The sequence below is a fragment of the Triturus cristatus genome, chromosome 8, assembly GCF_964204655.1.
Source record: "Triturus cristatus chromosome 8, aTriCri1.1, whole genome shotgun sequence".
In the NCBI taxonomy this organism is placed as follows: Eukaryota; Metazoa; Chordata; class Amphibia; order Caudata; family Salamandridae; genus Triturus; species Triturus cristatus.
Window position 1 is genome coordinate 686,567,916 of NC_140591.1, and position 22,998 is coordinate 686,590,913.

Genomic DNA, 22,998 nt, shown 5'->3' on the forward strand with positions numbered 1-22,998 from the left:
CTTCTGCAATCTCCATCCTCACCGGGACCTGCTGGCGCTGCCGCGGACCGTACATCGACCATCGTCCTGGGACCTGCTGGCGCTGCCGCGGCCCGTTGTACCAACCATCTTCACCGGGACCTGCTGGCGCTGCCGCGGACCGTACATCGACCATCTTCCTGGGACCTGCTGGCGCTGCCGCGGCCCGTTGTACCAACCATCTTCACAGGGAACCTGCTGGCGCTGCCGCGGCCCGTTGTAACGACCATCATCACCGGGACCTGCTGGCGCTACCGCGGCCCGTACCACCTAACCACCAAGCTCGAGGATTGTGAGCTCATCATCTCTTCCGAACTACCTGACTGGTAAACAGACTGTCCCGCTACCCCCTTTCCTACCTTGCGAGACTCGAATCGAGGGGACCCCTGAGTCCAGACCTCCTTGTACCTTTCAACCGTACCTTAAGAAGTGCTTATAAAGAACACTGAACCTTATCCGTGTGTGGTATCTGTCTGTGGGGGGGAAGTTACTTGTCTGTACGATCGCTGGAGACGGTTCTCCCCGGAGACCTCTCCTCCTGACCCCGGCCGACCCTCCCGGTCCGTCTACCTTTTCTAACACAGGTTTTACGTGGCGCAGGGCTTTACATCGTGACGCATCTCCATAGATGCGTCACGATGTAAATATGGCGCAACGTGGCGCAGGGTTTACACCGCCGCTGCGTCACAAAAGTGACGCAACGGCGGCGTAAAAGTGGCGCATCTCCTATATAGATCTGCCCCAATGTATTTTGTTCTCGCTTGTGACAGGTGTATAGCAGACTTATGGATGTACTATATTTGTAGATTTTTTAATCTGTTTGTTGCACCATCAATATGGATTGAGTGATATACTTGGATAGTTTGGGCCCGATTCACAGAACTAACTTAATACAAAATTCTAAACTTACTACCATTTTGGTATTCACAGTAGGCACTTACTCATTTCGGTATTCACAGAAGGCACTTACTCATTTTGGTATTCACAGAAGTTAGGAGTCCTAACTTTAGGACTCCTAAATGCCTTCTGTGAATACCGAAAGTCTTAAAGTTAGGATTTTTCTCAGTTTAGGAGTAGTAAAGTTAGGACTTCTAACTTTAGAACTCCTAAACTGAGAAAAATCCTAACTTTAAGACTTTCGGTATTCACAGAAGGCATTTAGGAGTCCTAATGTTAGGACTCCTAACTTCTGTGAATACCGAAATGAGTAAGTGCCTTCTGTGAATACCAAAATGATAGTAAGTTTAGGATTTCTTCTTAAGTTAGTTCTGTGAATCGAGCCCTTTGTATATAGGAGACAGATGAAGTGCATTTACCTTAATATGCCTTACCGCTCACTCAAGGATATAGTAGTGTTTTTACCTGTCACACTATAATTTGCCAGATCTGGCTTTATGCCTCAAGTTACACATGACAGTAAAGGGTTTACCCTTGGTGATGCACACCAGCCCTCTCATCGAGTAGTTACAGAATATTGTGTTAATATATCTCTGGACAAAAAAGGGATAATTATCTCCCTCCCCGTCACTATTCTGTTAAACTGCGGGTTTCTATTTTATCTTTATTTTCAATTTGCCTAAGTGATATTGATAATGAGATTGCTACATACACCTCTCATTTTTCCCTTTAGCGTACATTCTACAAGATGGCCGCCACTGTTGCAGCCACGGTATGAGTCCCTGTGATAATGATTCTTGGCCGCCACATTGGAGAGGCTTTGTTTAGTTTAGTTTTGTTTTGTTTCTCTTTGGACTTTAATTCTTGAGTTTTCTAACTAGTATGACAATTGATTAGACCCTGAGCTTTGGATTCAGTATTCTATGATTATTAGGAATAGCTGTGGACATCAGGACGGGAATATTCATGTTTAGTTGCTCGGATGACTCATGGCGCAGAGTTATGGTCAATTGGGTATAAATACCCAACATAAGATGGCGCTGGTTTTACACGCGGCTCAAACAGGAGAATACAAGCACTCTCGGTGCAAATAGAGAACTTGCAGCAGGTAACTTATCAGCATATTACATTCTGCGCGCTAGACAGCTTACATACAAATCCTTTATAATGAGGGTGTGGATACGGGGTAGAGACACTTACATATTTTTCATTTGAGATTACTGAACATGACGGAGAGGCTAAATGAAGAATGAGGATATTTTAAAACTGTGCAATATATACACACATAGATAGACTATGCCAACATATTCCGTTATATTATTGTATCCCTACAGGGTGCTTCTCTGCCCCCTCATGTTTTTTTGAAAAAATGAGAAGGATTTGAAGACCATTATTTTAGAATTTACTGGTGAGCGTTACTCAGGAGATTTTCTTGCTGTAGTATTTCACATGCATTTGTTTTAACATCATAATTTGACTACTTTACATGTTGCTATTGACAGATGTATGAGCATGCACATAGCATGTACTGGATTTACCATTCGAATGCATCAAGTTGCATAATTGATCACAATACTTACTATGAGTGATCAAGGGTGGTTTCCTCTTTTCTCAGAGCACAAAATAGTTTTTTTCTCAGAGCACATCCTTTGGTACACTTTATTTCTGGTGAGAGCAATACTATACAAATCACCTAAAACATAGCATTGGTTTCACAATTAAGTAAGTGACAACATGTGAATTATAGCATAGGACACCACACACTATAACTGTTTTGTCTTTGAAAGATCAAAATCTGGTCGTGATAATAGGTAATAATGACTGTTCTTTAGCTAACTCACCCATGGGCTTGGATGCGAAGTATCTGATTTCTCTTTTGCTAAACACGCAGGTTTAATATTCTCTTTGATGTAATCTTTGTGAGACTACAACTTGGTCCATTTCTTTTGTAGCCCTGATGAAGCAATTTGGGTTAATGTACCCATGACGAAACACGTGTTGGCTACAAGGCTACAAGATATAACTGGAGTGATTTCATGAACTCAGTAGGACTTGCATCTGATTAAAGAATCAAATTACAAAAACATTCAGCAGAAGAACACGACTTTATATACTGTCTCTTTCTGATTTTTGAATAATAATGTGTTTTGGTCAGGGGATGTATGAAGATATATTTTAGGGTTTAGAGTGGGTATGGGTTTTTGGGTGGCAAGGGAATTTCTAGGGTTTTGGGTGGGCAAACTCTATGTAGTATTTGACATAGGGGCCTGCAAGTGCACAAGTAACTTATTCCCATTAGAGCTGTCTACTTACTTCAACTCCTGTGTTTTCCTGAATTCGGTCTAGGGAGATCGCAACAACCCTTCTGCCTTCACCCGCTGTTGTGGAGTCCTTGCTCTCAGCTCAGCCGCATTGAGGGGAACTACAATATCCAGAACTCCCTCTGTGGCGCACGGCCACCCATGTAAGCAGGAAGCGCCAGGAGGCGCTTCAAAAGTCGGCCGCGGGCTCCCGCTTATGGGGTCCCGTTAGAGCTGTCTAATTACTTAAACTCCTGTGTTTTCCTGAATTCGGTCTAGGGAGACCGCAACGACCCTTCTGCCTGCACCCGCTGTTGTGGAGTCCTTGCTCTCAACCCAGCCGCATTGAGGGGAACTACAATATGCAAAACTCCCTATGTGGCGCACGGCCACCCACGTAAGCAGGAAGTGCCAGGAGGCGCTTCAAAAGGTGGCCGGGGGCTCCCAAAGCACAGGACGCGCGCGGGTGTGCCCGTGCCATGCTCGGGCGAAGGCTGGGCCCATCTGCACCCATCAGAGCACAGAGGAGGCCGGGCTGGGCCACACCATTTGACAATTGAACTGTAAGCTTGTGTTACTTAGATCTTATTCTGCTTGAGTATCGTTGGTTAGCCTCATTTGTGTATTTTGGCAGGTTACGGTTCTGCAAAAATGAGTAAACGGAAGTTGGGTGGTGGGGTTGTAGGTACTCTAGATGCCTTTTTAAGCAGGGCAGAATCCGCATTGATGCACGAGATTCAATTGACGGAGCGTAGGCTATCGCTCAAACCTCTGATTCCAACTGGTAGCTGCAGTTCTACAGTGCAGTCTTCCCAACAACCAATAGAATGCACCACTGACCCCACACAGTATCCAGCCTCACATGATAAACACTGATTTAGTGCCACCAATCCCTTCCATCCCACACGGCCAGGAATGCCCACTAAACATATCCATGGTTACCACCAGGGGAAAGAAGCTCAACGGGGGAAGGGTGGAGAACCGCCATTAAAAAAAAGGAAAGGTCGCGGACCAGTAAAGCTAAATCCGCCACCCCCAAGAACAGCCAAACGAAGGCAGCTATAATTGGTAAAACAGGTGTTTATCAGCCTGTAGTAAACCCAACCAATAGCACTGCAGATCACGCTACTAGCACAGCCCACCTAGTTTACACATCCCCACATCTTAATTTAGAAGAGTTATGCTCGCTGATAGGCGTGAAAATTTCAGCCATGATCGACCCTTTACTTAAAAAATTGACCTCGGTTGATGATAGATTAAAGAAGATTGAACAGGGAATCTTTGGTATAAACCAAATAAACCCTAACCACTCTAATGTACAGGAGAATGGTGGGATAGCTAATCAACATGTGGGGTACTTGATACAGTGCAAATGGGAATCCCGGTAAATGTTTGCAACAAGCCAGCCTCTATTGCAACAGCCACAAGTTTTGAGCCCAACCGTTCCGTTAATGTAACTAATGGTATATCTATGACAACGAAGCCACAGCAATGGGAGAGTGGCATTAGGAGTAGGCCCTTAGAGATATCTGAGGCAAGTGATACGAATCCACATACTTCTCTGCATCTCCCACCGGAAGCTACTCTCTATACAGTGGTTCTTGCTAACGTTCCAAGGCTCCCAACTGACGCCCGGGAACATTGGACAACGTTAAAGAATAAGGCCTTATATTTGTTGGGCAACAGGACAGGACTAAGAGGCCATCTGTTCTCTGAGTTCAAAATGGCACGCAGAATATCCCTTGGATTGGGAAGTCATGCAAGTCCCTCCAGGTGACTGCGTGGTCCTTAGTTTTAGATCCCCATCACTAGTTCAATATATATTGGAAACGGCTGGGCATTGCTTTACCAAATCAGACGATATAAAAATCCTTCCGTTAGTTTTATTTTACAAACCAATTTGAAATCCTCACCTCCTTAGAGGAAGTCGATTGACTGGGAACAACCAACATTTCCCCATTAACAGTCTTAAAAGAACACATGGGTGAAGAGGAGGTTGATATGAGTTTGGGTTATTCCACCTCTGTAGTGCTGTCCAAATCTGAAGAAGTTTTCAGGGCACACAGGCTTGTAGTTCCATCAGTGTAGGTTTGGTGTGTTCACCCTTGTTGAAAATAAGCTCTAGTGTTATGGTGAATGCAACTCCCAAAAGAGCAGTAGTATGTCCCCATAACACAACTAGCAACCCCAGCTATGGCTTACTGGAACAAGACCTGGTGTTAGATGTCGTGGTAACCAGTGGTTGTGATAATACGATTAGTGGTCTTTCAAAACTCAAATGGCCATAGCTTCCTGGAATATTGCAGGGTTATCATCTAAAACCACGTCTACAGACTGGTCATCATTTATTGATGGCTTTGATGTCTGGATATTCCAGGAGACCTGGTCCTTGGATAGAGTTTATTATCCGAGCTTTCAACATTTTTCAAAGGCTGCTATAGGAGGACAGAGAGGAAGACCGATTGGTGGGCTGACCAGAGGGGATGGCATCAAATGATAATCACAGCATGGTGTCATCCATGCCAATGGAAGTTGTAAAAAATGCCCAGTACCTCCGTAATAGACTTAAAAGTGACAACGGAGGTCTTAACGATGAGATACCTTGGGTCGATCTGATTTCATAAACACTACTCCACACGTGACAGAGACCCTGCCCACCCGCTGCACACATGGAACCATACTAGTCTGTATATATATATATCTTTTTTTTTTCCCCCTTGCCCCCCCCCCCCGTTTTTTACAAGGCAACTACACATAATTACGGAGGTACTGGGTATTTTTTACATCTCCTCTTGGCATGGATGACACCATGCTGTTATTATCATTTTATGCCATCCCCTCTGACCCGAATCATTCTTTCGGTGACACAATTTGCATATAACACCTTTTTGTTAACACAATGTTCTTTGCGAGCAACTTATAAGACACAGATCAGCGTTCCTATTGTTGAGTTCGTATCATGTTATAAAATTCGGCCGGTGCCCGCTACTCGGGTTCTTTTGCCTTTATTCTCGATACAGTCACGTAGCGTCTATGCAGTGTTTCTCCCTCACCTCTTTAGCTGCATTACGCTATTGACTTTGGCCCTTCCGCCCCCCCTTTCTGTACTCAGCCTCCCTTATTATTCCTAGGTTGGCATGTCTGTACACTTTCACTCCCGTTGCAACATCGACATTAGTTCACACTTCAGGTCCCTTTTCCACCTTTAATTTTCACCCCCTTACAACATGGCCGCTACTCCACGGACGGTCTCTCTCACCACGCATAATACGCGTGTGACGCTGACGGCTTCCCGCTGCACCAATCAATTGATTTGTATTCAACTAGTTCAGCTCAACGTTATGTTGTCCAGCAGCCGTTGATGTCAGGTAGGTTATCCCGCACGCGAAGGAAGAGCACTAAGTAAGTTTCTCCCTCACCGACGGATGCCTACAAGAAGCAACATTAAGGTAAACTCTGCTTAGTTACTGCCTGTGATGACCGGGCTTTGCTGTCTCCTTTTTCCATATTTTCCAGTTGTCTCTACCTTCCTACGGCTACGCTGAGGAGGCTCATCCTTCAGCGAGGGAGGGTACGATTTGATATTTCTTAACTTTTTGTCTACACAGCATTGTAGCGTTGTTTGCATGTTCTTACGTGTATGTGTATACACTTTGCTTCGCCACACCCAATGCGGTAGTTTTCCCCTTTTCCCTGATGTCTGTGACACACCATTGCCCACATGCAGGCGTGTTTACAATTACCACCCCTGCTCTCATGTGCACTACCCGCACTTAGAAACCTTTGGCTGCGCTTTGTTTCGTGGCACTTCACGATATACCTGCACCTCCGTTCGCCTTGAGAATCCCACGCAGTGTTTATTATGCCTGACCCATTAATTTAGCTCACTCCGTCCGTCGTGCAGTATGGTGCACCCACCTCATTTCACGAGTATCGCTCTGGTGATCTATGGACTAGACCTATTTTAAGTCTTCTCAGTGTTTGCCACTAGTATGTGTTGAGCATGTTCTTTCAACACACATTGTCTTATCAGCGCCACTCCGATTACGCTCGTGCATGCTCCCAGTTAGCACCGACCTCACGGTGCACTGGGATGTTCACGTCCTGCACATATATGAGTTTACTTTACTCAACAACTATGGCATGACGATTTCCTGTTGTATTTTTCTTCCCCCCCTCCTGTTTGTTTTTTGTCTCCAACAGGCCACACACTGGGTACACGCATAACGGCGTGTCCCACCCCTAGTACCTCTAGACCATACCCTATAAGAAGGACTCATGGGAATATAGGGCGTTCTTTTCCTCATTCCCTTTTCTAATACCCTTTCCTCTGGTCCTGATGAAGCGCTCTACGATCCACTAGGGACCACCAATTAGCGCGAAACATGTCGACCCCATGATACATCTATACACTTTTTCTGATATTCACTACACAGGTTGAGAGAAGTGGGATCTTATTTGTTTAGCTTCCCCTCCCAATTAGGCAATAATTTTGCGTCTCCATCCCCGTGATCTTTTTTATCCAGACATTTTGCGTCTCCATCCCCGTGATCTTTTTTATCCAGACTCAAAGGACTTCTTCAATAAACTGTTAGTGTCCTTTGGTTCTTTTTATCTCACCCATCACCACCTCTTTGACACCCACACACCCCCATGCACAAATGCGGCAACTCCTAAAAGATCTCCACCAGAGAGCCCCTTGAAACGGGCCCGTGAGGGACTGCAGCGCCACCCCCATGAGGAGCATCTGCCCGATGATGATGCTAAACACCCGCAAGGGTGTGTGAGGGCACTTCTAGATCCACACAGGAGTACTCTTTCTCTTTCTTGGCACACTCAATTTATTTGGAGACACTTGACATTTTTACAGCTTACTTGGCTGTTTATATATTCTTCCCCTTCTCCTTAGGAACTGACACCACCCATATTGCTGTTGCATTAACCTTGGGAGCATTGGTGCAGGACCTCTTTCTAACTAGCTCCCCGTCCCCCTTCTTTTGTTTGGTCGGAAACCTCAGGTTGACATGTTGGCTCTAAAACATGTGCAATTAGCAGGTGTACTGATCAAAGAGCATAGGCTCTCTCAAACTAAGCCTATTTCCCCTGTTCTGCAAATATATAATTCAAAAATTAGCCCCGCAATATTATATGATGCCGAATTGTAGGGTTTCGACAATTTAACCCCCTTGGCACTAGCGCAAAATAAGTTTGTCAGATCACTAGTTGGTCTTCCAAAATCCTCTCCACTTTTGCCACTCTATTTAGATCTGGGCTGTCATAACATCGAGGACGCGGCACACTTTAGACCATTGGCATTCTGGAGAAGACTCTGGACTACTCCTGAGCTTTCCCTGTATGCTAAGACACTACTTGAAGTAAGGAGGCTGGGTTGACTGCATGAGATCCCATGGTTGAACAATATTAAAATCATATTGTCCAACATGGGGATGAGTACTTTGTGGGAGGACCCAGATGCTTCAGCATTTCCCCCTAAAAGGATCTATAAGGCAGCAAAGAAGTTCTCATCTATCACAAGGCCGACATTGTCTAGGGAATTCCTATAAGTAAAACATGAGGTTAAATTGGAAGCCTACTGGGACCTCATTTCTAGGCCGCTTGATCGGAAATTGTACCATTAGTTCAGAGTAGGTTCACTACCAATAAGAGCGTTTACAAGCAGATGGCTTTTATCAGTGGGTGATAAATGTATCTTTTGCCATGATCACACTGAGACCCTAGCCCATATTCTATTTGTCTGTCCAGCTTACTATCTCCCCAGGACTAAATGGCTTAAACCCGTTTGTATGAATTTGGGTATAAGAACAGCAAAGGAGGCTTTAAGGATCCTAAGGTCAGATACAACGGACCTTATTGTAGTTGGTATGGCAACATTTTTTAGATGGATGTGGGCTATTTGAGCCAAGAAAATGGGGGTAGAGTAATCTTTACTGCAAGAGGGACCAGACACTAGATTAAGAATTATTTAGGGAATGATTACCTGCTGAACCTCTGCTGAACTAAGGTTTTTGTAAACTTGGTGGTGTTTTGGTTTTAGCCTTTGTGATATGATAATTGTTGAATGTCACATCGCATTTTAAAAACTAATTTTATTGTTGATCACGTACAATCATGTGTTTTATTAATGGATATATATTTATTTATTTATTGTTTACAAAGATCTCTGATCATTGTCGGTTTTATTGTTTATTGGAAATATGCTATGAGATGAAATATTTTTATATATTTTTTTTAATATTGAATTATCCTGTCTTTTTTGATTGAGTAATCGAAATAAAGACTATATTGAATTGAATTGAATTGAACTTATTTAACTCAAAACAACATCTCTCAATCTCTTAAGCACAAAACAGCATCATTTTTGGCATACCTAGAGCATATATTAGAAGTTTGTTCTGTGCACTAAAACATGGGTTTGGTACTTGAGAAAGACAAATAAGATGCAAGTGAAGCTTGCAGTGGGACAGCACAGACAGTGTCTGGTAGCAATCACCCTTTTTGAAGGACTATTTCTGTACATGGTTGAGAAGGCTGCGCCAGTTCTTGCCTAGATATCTGAGAGAGTGTAGGAGTACACCTCTATCAGTGTCATGAGATGTTTCAGTGAGTGTGCTGGTATGCAACTGCCTGTTATAATACCTCTAAGGCTATCTAAATCTGTATGCAAGTGGTGGCATAAACACTTCAGTGCCTCTTTTAGGCAATAGAGAGCTATATAAATGTCACTGCAACTACCTTTGAGTCTGCTACATACATAAATAGTTTCTGGTGCGTGACTTAACAATGCAGTCAGAATAAGAAATGCGTTTTAACCATGTTTTCCTTTACCGCACAAGTCTTTACAACGCCTTGCCTTATGGAAAGCGCTGGACTTTCGAACAGTATAATTTACTATTTCAACTCCAGTCTGTGCAGCAGTAGGAAAGCATTGGACTTTAAAATCCAACACTGCTTTACCTAAGTCATGTCGTTGTAAAGAGATGTTTGGTAAAGGAATGCTTGGTTAAAGTGCATTCCTTTTTCCAACTGTGTTGCAAAGGAAACGCATGGTTTGGCCATCGTTGTTATTGCTGTTTCTCCTTAGAATGGAGTTATGTGCACAAAAACGTGGGTTTGACATTTCAGAAAGACCTATAATATGTCAACTGAAGCTTGCAGTGAGAGTGCACAGACGGTCTGTACTAGTAGCCATCACTCATGTTTCAAATACTATTTCTGTTCATGGTTAAGAAGGTTGAGTCAGTATTTGCCTACATATCTGAGAGAGAGTAGGAGTGCATATCTATCAGTGCCATGAGATATTTAGGCAAATGTGCTGGTATGTAACTGCCTGCTATAATACCTCTATGGCTGTCTACATGTGCATGTAAGTGGCGGCACAAATACTTCAGTACCTGTGTTAGGCAATAGAGAGCTATGTAGGTGTCATTGCAACTACCTTTGAGTCTCCTGCATGCAAAAATAATTTTGGGTGAGTGACTGAATGTTATGTATAAATGCTTCTGTAGTTGTCTCTGTAACTGAAAGAGAGGCTCTATTCTTTTTGTGAACATGTATGTCAATTGTTTTAGGGATGCATACTCTATGTAGTACTTGGCATAGATGCCCGCAAGTGCACAAGTAACTTACTCAACCCTAAGGACATCTCACAATCTCTTAAGCACAAAACATCATCCTCTATCTTAGAAGTGTATTATGTGCAGGAAAAAGATAGAGTTGATTTTTGAGAAAGACATATAACATGCCAAGTGAAGCTTGCAGTGAGATTGCACAGACACAGTCTGGACTAGTAGCCATCACCCAACATGTATTCCTAATTCTTAGTTTTTGTATTGCTGTGGCTGTGATTATTTCATATCTTAGTCTACTGAGACTAAACCTATTGTGATATTTCATCTTGCCAGCTGTAATCCTGTATCTTTTTAATATTCTCTTGCTATGCATTATTACTGGTCTGATTAATAATTGGTAATAATACTACTGAACTTCAATTCAACTAACTCTTGGTCCATATTGTGGCCCCAAATGGGCTTCACTGAAGTTGAATTGTTTTATTATTGCTTACTACCTTTGCGTCTCAGTCAACTTAAACAGATCCATAAATTGAGAGATTGTAAATGATGCACCTGTGCCCTCTCAAGGGATAACTGTGCAGGATAACAGCATGGCCTTTTGATGCAACCATCAAGCACACTCTGCACTGCGTAAAAGTCTCAAAGCCTGCACAGTCATGCAAACTCCTCCTTTCCCCACATCATTCTTTGCCAGTGGGGGTGCCAGATGCTTCTATTTAGTCTCACCTGAATGAAAATGAATAAAACGTAATTTGTAGAGTGCACGCCTACTCCAGGCACTAAATAGCAGTTTGTCTGCAAAATTAACCACTGGATGGAGTTAACCTCAATTGCTCAACAGCCAGGTTTTCAATCTCTTTCTGAAAATTGAGAGGTTGGGGTAGCCTGGAAATCCAGTGGGAGTTGATTCCAGGCTTTAGCTCTGAGATATGAGAAAGATCTGCCACCGATTCTAGATTGGTGGATTTTAGGGATGTTGTCCAAGTGGTCATATTTCGATCGTCGTGTCCTGGAGGGAACATGAGTAGAGGCCCTCTCTCTCATATATACTGCACCCTTCCCATGCAGAGCTTTATGTACCAGGACAAGTGTTTTAAATTGAATCCGCTTTTTCACAGGAAGCCAGTAAAGTGCACACATATGTGGGGACAGACGGGTCCCAGGAGCCAGATTGAGAATCAATCTGGCCACCGCATTTTGAACCACTTGCAGCCTGTTCAAGAGGTACTCTTGCAGACCAAGGTAAAGGACATTTCCATAGTCAAGTCTGGAAGTCATCCAGGCCTGAACCACTGTTTTCCTTACTTCAACAGAGAGGAGTGGCATGCATTTTTTAGAGTGCATAGTAACCCAAAGCAGGTGCAAACCAGGGTTTGAATTTGGGGTTGAAGAGACACATTTTTCACTGCGCTCTGAAGGGTGTCCGGGGGAGGAACATCTTGAGGCCACCATGATCTCCAGATTTCCCGACTGAGTTGTACCAAAGAAAACTATCTCCAATTTGTCTGGGTTGCATTTTAGTTGGTTGGTGGCCAACCAGTTGAACACTTTGCACAGGCAGATTTTAATGGTTTCACCAACAAATTCCAGCCCTTTATCGCAGGAGAAAGGAAGCTGCAGATCGTCGGCATACGATATCACTTTGGCACCGTATGATACCTCAAGAACAGCTAGAGTGGCTATATAGGCATTAAAAAGTGTCAGGCTCAGTGCTGAGCCTTGGGGAACACCCACCTTTAAGTGCTGTATAGGGTAGGCAAATGGGGGAATCCATATTTTTTGTTTTCTATTGTCCAGGAATGATGTCAGCCACTTTAACGCTGAACCTCCAATTCCAGTATTATGGAGTGGCTTCAATAGTCTGTCATGAGGGACAGTAATCAAAAGCCACTGAGAGATTCAACATAATCAAAACGGCCTTGCCTCCTGTAGGAACCCGGGGTCACCAGGCCCTATAGGCGGTAGCGTGGCGCGAGCCGGTCGGGCAACCAGAGGGCTATGTGTTAAGCAACCATACACCACACGCTTCTCATGGACTAGAGTCACACACAATAAGGGACGCCACACCGTTTAAATTATGCAAATACTTCAAGTTTATCCAAGTATAGCTGGTCAGATGCAGTTCAGGAAATAACAAGGTAATACATGAATCATAATACCATTGTGACATTACATTCGACACTCTGGGTGATATCTATGCAGTGCCTAACCTTGTTCTAGTGCCGTGCGCGCTTACGTAAAGTCTTTCCCTGAACCGGCCGTCTAACTAAGCGTAATACTTGAAAGGGGACACATTGGGTTCACTTAACATGGCGCCTGTAGAACTGAGCGCTCCTCGTGATCAAGGGCCCCTAGTACTGTGAAGCAAGGCATATAAACATAGCGCTACACGCAATCAGTTGCATGTGGATACGTTTGCGTAGAACATTTAATACATCGCGGGACTCGTAATCAGTCGCATGTCATTACCTTTGAGCAGAGCATATAACACAGTGCGCTACTCGCATTCCGGGGCATGTAATTACTTTCGAGCAGAACATGTAACACAGTGCGCTACTCGCATTCCTTGGCATGTAATTACTTTCGAGCAGAGCATATAACACAATGCGCTACTCGCATTCCTTGGCATATAGTTACTTTCGAGCAGAACATGTAACACAGTGCGCTACTCGCATTCCTTGGCATGTAATTACTTTCGAGCAGAGCATATAACACAATGCGGTTACTCGCCGTCCCGGTCTCTCCGGCTGAGGAAGCAGAGTCGGTGGCGTGAAGCGCCACACGAGAGTAATGTTAGTCAGTACTTTGAACGGCTTCCAGCGGGGAAGATTACTGGACTTGAGGAGCGAGTCCCTATGCTCCGGTGCAGTTCACAGAGCACCGCGCTCAGTAACACAGGAGGGGGGACACGGACAGGATCCCTCGGCGGGGTCTCTCCGTCGCGCAGGCAGGGGAGGGGATTCCCACGGAGGGGACAACCCGGGCCAAGTGCGGTGTGGTTTCCAGACCAGCAGGGGGCGCACCAGGGGGGATCTCGGCCTCCGGGCTTACCTCCGTCTCGGCGTCAGCAGGCGTCCGTCCTCACGACGTTGGGGGAACTCGGCCCCGACCTTGCGCTTCTCCTCACACGGCTGCGACGGCAGCGACGGGGCCCCGGACTTCGCCTGGGCCTCGCGACACAGCAGAGCACTCTCCCAGGCCTCCAGGCCGCGGCGGTGAGCGCGCTGGCTTCGTCGTCGCAGGGGGGGGGCTCAAATTAAGGATGGGGATATGGTGCTCAGCGGAGCACGCTGCCGGGGGTCCCAGACCAGGGCAGGGAGCACGGGGGTCACAGCGCTAGTACCTGGTCGATCCCCGGTGACTTGGCAATCGGCTTAGTATTTTGTTCACTAGGGTAGCTTGGACCCGCAGTCTCAGCTCTGGCATTCAAGGCTTACAGCTCACTCTTGTCATGCAGTCTCAGTTCTTAAAGTTAGGTTTCAGTTCTCTGTTGACAGATTAAGTCTTTTGGCGCAGATGTATCTGGCGCCCTTAAGGGGTTCTGTTACAGGGGTAGGGATGGAGAGGGCGACTAGGTCCTTCCTAGTCAGGCTGGCAGAGAGTCTCTGGGTCCTCCTACTACTGGGCAAGATCAGTGGGATTCACAGGGCACCTCACTCACTTAAGAGGCAGTACCTAAATCCTGTCACTCTCAGAGGCATAAGTCCCTGGCTAGGCCCTACCGCCTACACTCCTGGTGGATTCTTCCAGCTCTGCTTCACCCCAATGGCCAACTCACCACAAAAGTTTCCCTCCCACTCTTAAGTAGCCCTAGGTCAGGTGACCTCTAGCCAAGGCGGCAAAAGTAAAACCCCACCTCCCTTCTAGAAGGTTCCAGCTTCTTCCAGGAGCTTCCCCACTCTAACTATGGGACAAAAAGGCGGGCTGGTATTGCAACATTGTTGTGGGTCCCAGCCAGCTCCTGGCAGCTAGGGTGCTACTATGAAAAACGACCACCCTGCAGTAGCAGGGGTCTGTGGCAGCCATCTTGGGAGAAGGGAGCACCTGCACCTTAACACTGTCTGGCAATGAAAAGGCGCCCGGAGACCTAGTCCAACATAAAAATGAGGGTGGAAAAAATGAGGCACGATACAAAAATAGAAGGGGAGACCACCCTAGGGCTGACAGGTCCAACACCTCCGCAATCTAGTTTGTCCTTGGTATAGTCTATTAGCTCTAGCAGGGTTGTTTACGTACTACAGCTAGGTCTAAAACCTGATTGATTTGGGGTGCATCACATTGTTGCTTTTAAGGTGGCCTGAGAGCAGAGAGTTAACATATCTTTCTAGCACCTTTGAAAAGGCGGGAAAAGAGAAATAGATCTGTAATTGGCCAGGACCTTGTAGTCAGCACTGCAGACAGCTTTTCAAGTAGTGGGAGGATTTTTGCATGTTTACATTTCAGAGTTTTTTTTCCAGATGCCAGTGATGCAATTAGGACTTTATTGATTACTGGATTTATGGCTTAGCCACCTTGGCCATGAACCGGGACAGGCAAGCATCAGCTGGCGAGCCAGACTTTAAAGACATAATAGCCAATAGGGACTCATCCATGGATATGGAAGGGAAGTATGGGAGTGGAGATGCCATGCCTAGGGATATCCCGGGGGTGAGCAACCCAGTGGCACAGGTATCATCCTGTGACAAGTAACCCAAAGTGACTTGAATAGAGACTACTTTCTCATGAAAGAATTCTGCCATTTGGTTGGTCCAATCGGCCATGGGATGTTGGTGTTTCATGGTGGCCTCTCGATTTAGAATCGTCTTCACAATTTTAAAAATCATTTTAGAATTTTTACCAGATTCCTCACTTTTCTTCTAAAGAAGGCCGTGGGTAGACCACCCTTTACACAAAGCCACTCCTCATAGACCAAGGGCTCCCTGAGCAGAGTAGGCAGTGCTAAAGTCAACCCCGGTGCCTTTAAGTGGATGGTTGTAACACACAATGTGACTTAGCTCCTGCTTAGCAGAATTAGAGGTATGGGCCTGGATTGTCAATCCAGTTCAGCTCTGGTCGTCTCCTGAGCTAGGACTTTCTACCAATGGCACCCCAATGCCTTCATGACATGTCATCATTATACCTGCACTTCTCAATCCCCTCAGGTTGTCTGGAACTAAAGAATCCTGTGTGTTTAGCAGGAGCATGGGATACCTTAGGGCACTCACAGCAGTACAGTACACAGAAATCCAAGGGAACACTTTTCTTTTATGGTCTCTAGTAAGTTTACTCTCTACTAATCTGTAAAAGGAGGTGAGAAGCCAGTGTGTCTCACTCTAGACACAGAGTCCACATTAGTCCAAGGATGCAAGTCCAGAGTGGGTCCCTCCACTTAGGACATAGGTTTGTGCATGGGTCTGTCGATTCACTTTTCAGTGGTTGCTCTTTTCTCCAAGTGCCTTCCCTTATGAAGGAGGTGGAGAGTTCTCGAAAGTGAGAATCACTACCCAATCCAGAGAATTTACATCTCCATCCCTAATTGCCAGTTGAAGGGAGCAGCCCACATGCTGACAAACCCCCTGTACAGAAGTCTGGGAATTTGCATGTTGGCAGTGACAATCAAGATTGTGAAAAACTTCTCCTCTGTCTTCCTGCCTACCTTCTCTATATCCATGTGAGAACGTTCTTCCTATACTTGTCAGAGAGTGGCAGCGTATTTATATTTCTCCCTCACCTGCCTAACACCTTCTCCTATTACTGAAACCTGACTTCCTGGCTCCTCTAAACGAAACCTATTGTGATATCTCAGCTTGCCAGCTGTAATTCTGTATCTTTTTAATATTCTCTTGCTATGCATTATTACTGGTCTGATTAATAATTGGTAATAATACTACTGAACTTCAATTCAACTGACTCTTGGTCCATATTGTGGCTCCAAATTGGCTTCACTGAAGTTGAATTGTTTTATTATTGCTTACTCCCTTTGCGTCTCAGTCAACTTAAACAGAGCCATAAGTTGAGAGATTGTAAATGATGCACCTGTGCCCTCTCAAGGGATAACTGTGCAGGATAACAGCATGGCCTTTTGATGCAGCCATCAAGCACACTCTGCACTGCGTAAAAGTCTCAAAGCCTGCACAGTCATGCAAACTCCTCCTGAGGTTGGTGTGATACGTGGTCCAGGGGAAGTGAGGAAGTCTCGGTTTTGCATGGTGTTCCTGTTGAAAGCATGAGTAAGAACCTCGACAACAGGTAAATCCAGATTGATCCCACATAGAGGCAGCAATACCAAAATGGTCTTAGTAGGTTGGTCCCAATAAAACCCGTTTGGAAGGAGGGGCACGCATTCCCAAAACACCATGAAGTCAGATGCCAAACTAAGTGATCACACGCATCCCATGTCGGACAGCAAGACAAGTACCCACTGCCCCACATTGTGTCCACGCAAGGTCGAGACCCACCTGCGCTTCTTCTCAAATGACTAGATTTATGGGCCTGTGACTAGGCCCAGATTCCTGTTGTAAAAGAATATACAAATTGCTTTATGACACTTTTTGAAATGTATAAAATGACAGCCAAATCCAATGTACTTTGAGACAGTCTTCAGACCCCCAAATCTGTCCCCTGTTCTCACGGCCGCTGCCTTTAATTACACCAACTGTTCCTGTTTTGCCAAACGCCTCTTGTCTTTTATTTTTTCGAGATAAATTCACATTCGAGCAACACAGAATCATTCAGATCTACTTTACCACTAAAATATGGGGTGACACAGGGTTCAATATTATTGCCCTACTTGTACAAGCAATACATGGAACCACTGAGCACTGTGATCGAGGAAAAGGGTGCAAACATTCATCAGGATGCAGGTGATACCCAATTTTACTTGTAAATCTCCAATTCATGGAACACGATAACTCTAAACTCCTTCCTGGAAATACTAGAAGGCGGGATGAGCATGTTCTCTCTTAACACCATCTCAGCTGAGAGTTCCTAGTCATATATTCAAGAGAACCGCCTCCCCTGTACAATTTTGGCTTCATAGTGTCTCCTCTGTTGACATCTTGCCATCAGCAAAACCAACTGGTTAAACTGCTGATAAGAAAATAATTCTGCAACGCCACATATATAAGCAGGGTCTTGTTTTTGAGACTTAAGAGTTATAAAAACCACTAATATCACAGTGGACAAGTGGGCCTGAGTTCTATATTTACTTTTTGCTTTGAGGTTTCTCCATTAATTTCCAAAATCCCAAATCACGCTGAAAGTTTGTAAAAATTCAGCGCAGCACAAGGATGATGAACTGTAGGAATCTGAGAAGAGAAAGAGCATTTTGTTTGTGATCATTTTTATTACAAACACATCACACAACAACAAGTCTGCTTCTAAAAAACTCTCAAAGGGCGACTAATTGGTTGTGTCAACACAAACAAGCACACTTGGATGTTGCATGTCCAAACATTTGTACTCCAGTCACCTTGTGTGCTCATTCATAGCTGCAAAAAAACACAAAATAGTCCACTTAAAAGTTTATATTCCTTTTAAAACAGCTCACGAATGCATTTACTTATACTGCATCAAACTGCATTTAATTAAAAAGTATAGCCTCATGAATATTATGGGAATTAATGACGGCAGAGCACATAATCACTTTTATTGCAAATCTATTTAGTTTTCGTTCAGAGCCTGGCAAGGGTTCTTTGTCAGTATCCAAACCTGTTTTATTTTTTATTGCATACGTTAATCCTTCTGCGAAAATAGATGTGTGCCAAACGGTCTTTGACATTTTATACGAGCTCATTTTCTTTCAAAAACAATGTTTTTTTCTGATCCATGCATCTTGTTATTTTATTGAATGAGTTTAGGCTTTGGAAATATTTTAGGTCCTTGATGTGAAACTCGGCGGTTCAGTTCAAAGCGATTCTTGCTGGTCCTAGAGGTGCATCTTGCACACACGCTGTGCCGGAGAAGGGCTCATCACCAGCTTGCTCTTTGAAAAGGTTGTTCCCTTATCAGAAGGAATCCCGGAGGGAAAGTCTTCAGTGTACTTGAACCATAAAGCTAGAGGCGTCTGTACCGCCATTTACACATTGGCCAGAATCAGTCGACTCTGTTGCTGGAGATGCCACAGTAATATTTTTTCTCGTCCAAGTCCACTTTTTAATCACCCAGAGAGATGCTGTTTCAAAGTCTGCACCATAGGTGAAAAAAGCTGGAAGCCTGTAACACAAATGTGGATAGGACCGCTGAGTAAAACATCTAATCAATGTTAATACCTAACGGGGGAAAGCAGAGTAATTTTATTTAATGAAAAATCCAAGTTTATTTTTCTGCTGTTTCGACTCAGAGTTGCATGTAGTAAAAATGCAATGTGTTGTTTTTCAACAAATCAATTTAGCAAAGGAGACAGATGCCACATGCCTCCCTGGTCCACATTTTTAACAGTTTTTTTTAAATTATACTCACTTTTCTTACTCTGATCAATGAGGCTTGTCTAAATTCACATCTGATTTCGATCACATTTTGGACAAGTATTTTAATTAATTGTATTTAGGAAATTGCAGTTTCGTCAGTACCAACACTATAGTAGTGAATTGTTAGTTGCATAGCACTCTGCATACCAGCAACAGAACTTTTTTGGACTGTTGAGTAAGTCACTCCATATGTATCACTCACATATCGCTTCAGAGCCACGAAAAGTGCTCTGGTGTTCTGCAGGGACTGTGAGAATAGAAGAGATGATGCATGTGGGTATCTACTATGGTTGCATAAAGCATGCTATAATATAAGTTGTTCTTGATGTAGACTGTATGGACCAGGCTGAGCCAGGGTTTGAGGAAAGAAACAAGAACTCTCCCTTAATGTCGAGTACTCCAAGCAGTGCTATGAAGCTTAATCTTCTAGGATTACTGAGACCCATCCAGTGTTTTTTTCATTCATGTGACAAGGAGTGGTAGTGCTTAGCTTCACTCGAGTTACTGCTAGTTCAATTGAAGTGTAATTTGGAATAAATCCTGGGGTCGAGAATTTCCACCATTTGTCTCAGTATCAAACTTAGGGCCCGATTCCGATCTCGCTAGGAAAGCCCTCCGTACTACTCAGATCTGGAGGGCTTTCCGAGCTAAACATGCTCCGGGAGTCCGAAGGAGCAAGTACGATGCAGCCGTATGCTTACAGACTTGGTTCGTTCGTATTTCCATTGAACTCTATGGGAGCCTGTGTACAGACGCGTACACAAGCTCCCATAGCAAGAAGGGGTAAGTGGGGAAAAGCATACACCTGGGTCATAATTGTGATATGCCACTGCTCATTTACGGACTGGGCAGCTCCATCAGATACAGGAAGGTGGCTGAATTTTTCCATGACGGTCTCAGATAAACCATTGAGATGTTTAGGAATGAATAAGCAAAATCTTTTGCCCTTGATTCTAGCATTTAATTCCTTCTAGATGACAATGGAAAATTCTCAATGTAATACTTGATCAATTCGACATAGCTTGCAATTCAAGTGAGACAATTCCTTATTGCCCTTGCCCACCATAATTCACTGGCAATAGTTTTATTCACACAATAACTGTTTATTCCAAAAACAAATGCTTAGAGTTTTTGTAATATAGTTCTATGATTTCAAATTGGTTTTGATCCTAATAACTTGGACACTTGCACATTTAGGGAGTCCTGAGAGTTTTTAGGACCACCTCCTTATGTCATGTCTTTTCCCAATCTATGTTTGTGCCTAGACCCACTACTTCTGCACCATACAACATTTGAGGAGGTACCACCGCATTGTGTGCTGTAAGCACTGCCTATTAAAGACCGCCAGCCAAAGTCTGCTTAACTCCTGAACCTTGTCAATTCTTTCTTTTTCTGTTCCCTGCAGTGAAGCTTACTTGGCTCTAATGCATTGTCCCATATACAGGATTCGACGTGTGCAGTGTCCCAATACTCAGGACCTATCGCGGATCGCATCCTTCTTCCTTTGATTGCCGGGACGGATTGGCTACTGGCTTAGAGGTCAGATCTCCGCTCTCACCCTAACGTTTGCATTTGGAGTCATGAGGTTCCAGTATCGTTGACTCGCCTTCTGATATTTTCCCTTCTTGACTTTTCTTCCACAGAACCTCCATACCTCCTGGCTTTGCCTTTTAGGTAATATGCCTTTCCTGTTCCACCCATCCCCGTAGTGATTGATTATGCTCTCACCGTGGGCCTCATATGTGTCAGGCACTTTTTCTTTCTTTGGCACTTTTTCCACTTTAAGCAGTGGTTTCACTTAGCGTCTGACTTACCTCCTTAAATATTGCTTCCCTGAGCAGCTCTCACTTGATTTTTCTCCCTCTCAATTTTGGATGTATCCTCTGATTCTTTTCTTTACTTTAACATCCCCTGACCTGTCCCCTGTCTATTTTCTCCCTGTCTTCTCGTCCTCACTCCATTTCATTTCCAAATCCTCACTACCCTTCTCACCATCGCCACTGTAGGACTGTGGACTCACAATGATGGCCTGTTCACTCACAACTATGAACCTCACCGGGGTCCGTCAAGGACACTTATATGTGAAGCATCTTGCTTAACATTGGGCATCATGTCACTTGGGGTGTATACACGTCCACTTCTGTCGCCTGAAATGACTATAATTGACCCGTGAATGGTTCTCTTTACTCAGTTTCTGTTTATTGTGTATATTTTCAGCCCTGAAGTAGACATGGGGTACACCCCCGGATGAAACACGTGTCATTGCATCCTTCTTCCTTTGACTACCGGGACGGATTAGCTACTGGCTCAAAGAACCTCCATACTTCCTGGCTTTGCCTTTTAGCCCTGAAGAACTCTTGGGGTACACCACCGGACGAAACACATGTTGGCTGGGCAATTAATCACCAGTAAAAGAAGAATACAATACAAAAGTCAGTTTGCCTGGTGTCTGATTTTATTCAAATACAGATTGTTTGTGGACATGGAAGAACTTTGAAAAAAAAGTAGAACTTACTCCACTTTGTTACTTTGACATGTGCACAGGCTCGCTGCAATTCCTCAGGACCTTGGTCCACATTAGGGGGGTTCTGGGTGTTTTTCCCCCTCCTGCTAGCACCATCCTATACACCCCTAACCTTCACTGAAATACGTTGACCTGCTGTAGGCGCCCTTGACAAACCACATTTGACCAAAACCCAGTCTTTCGTTTGTACCTTCAGACAGACATTTTTGTATTTGTCGCAAGGTACAAGTTGAAACACATTTTGGGAAAAACGCATAGGGTATATGGAGTGTGGTAATATTTTGAGTAAGAGTTGCATTTTTATTCTCTTCATTTTGTTGCATAATGTTTCGCATAGTTTGCAAGTTTGTAATGCGAAGAAGGTTCTCCTATATGGGTTGTTCTCAATGAAAGGGTAGTTAGAAGCGGTGACACTATTGATGTATTCTTCCATATTCTGATGAAGAGTTTGAAATTGGCTTGTAGAAATAGCGCATCAGTGCTATGAATTGTCCTCTGGGCAGAGATCTTTGAAGGAGATTCTTATTGACACAGAAAGTCTGTTTAGGGCTTTGAGGAATGGGACGACGTTTTTGGTTGAGGCTAAGACATTATCTGGCACAGCATTCTGGATTCAGTAAAGTTTGTTGAATAAACACTTTGCAAGTCCCACATGAAGTCCATTGACTTGGTGATGGTATCTGCTGTACATATGCACACTGTATTTCTGTGTCCTTTACTCTCTCAAGTATAACACATGTTCCTGGATGTCTGCCCACATAAACTGTAGGGGCTTGTATCAAGATCTTAAATAGCATCTTCTCCAAAACGGATAACCAGTTTACTCATGGAACATGTATTGTGAGTGTGTATGGATTTCAATAACAGAAGCACTCTCACTTCATATGTGTGTGACATTTGGAGGTATGGGATGAGGTGGTACCCCAGCATGAATAGAGTTTGTCATGAGGTGTTTAAATGGCAAAGGCCTCAAGGGTTGATTTAGGAAATGATGATTAGGATGGAGGTGATGTTTCTGTTCAGCCTAAGTTGGTAACTGACATCCTTAACAATGTTCACAATTTCTAATACAGAGGTCCACGTTAAACCAGTGTCAAAGGCATTTGTGGCTTGGCTATATATGCGGCTCTTCTAGTACATTTAGTCACTTGAACATCGGTTGCACAATGTTTCTGCACATTAAAGCTCTTTTTGTTCCATTCAAATGACAACTTGCATTC

The 22,998-nt window shown here is 44.1% G+C and overlaps 1 long non-coding RNA gene across 1 annotated transcript; it reads left to right on the forward strand.

Annotated features, from left to right (window-relative positions):
* Positions 1 to 1,958: 1,958 nt before the first annotated feature.
* LOC146802539 (uncharacterized) lies at positions 1,959 to 21,690 on the forward strand. Its single transcript, XR_014967413.1, has 4 exons — positions 1,959 to 2,023; positions 20,699 to 20,793; positions 20,898 to 20,928; positions 21,472 to 21,690. It is a non-coding gene; the product is annotated as an uncharacterized LOC146802539 (long non-coding RNA).
* Positions 21,691 to 22,998: the final 1,308 nt, after the last annotated feature.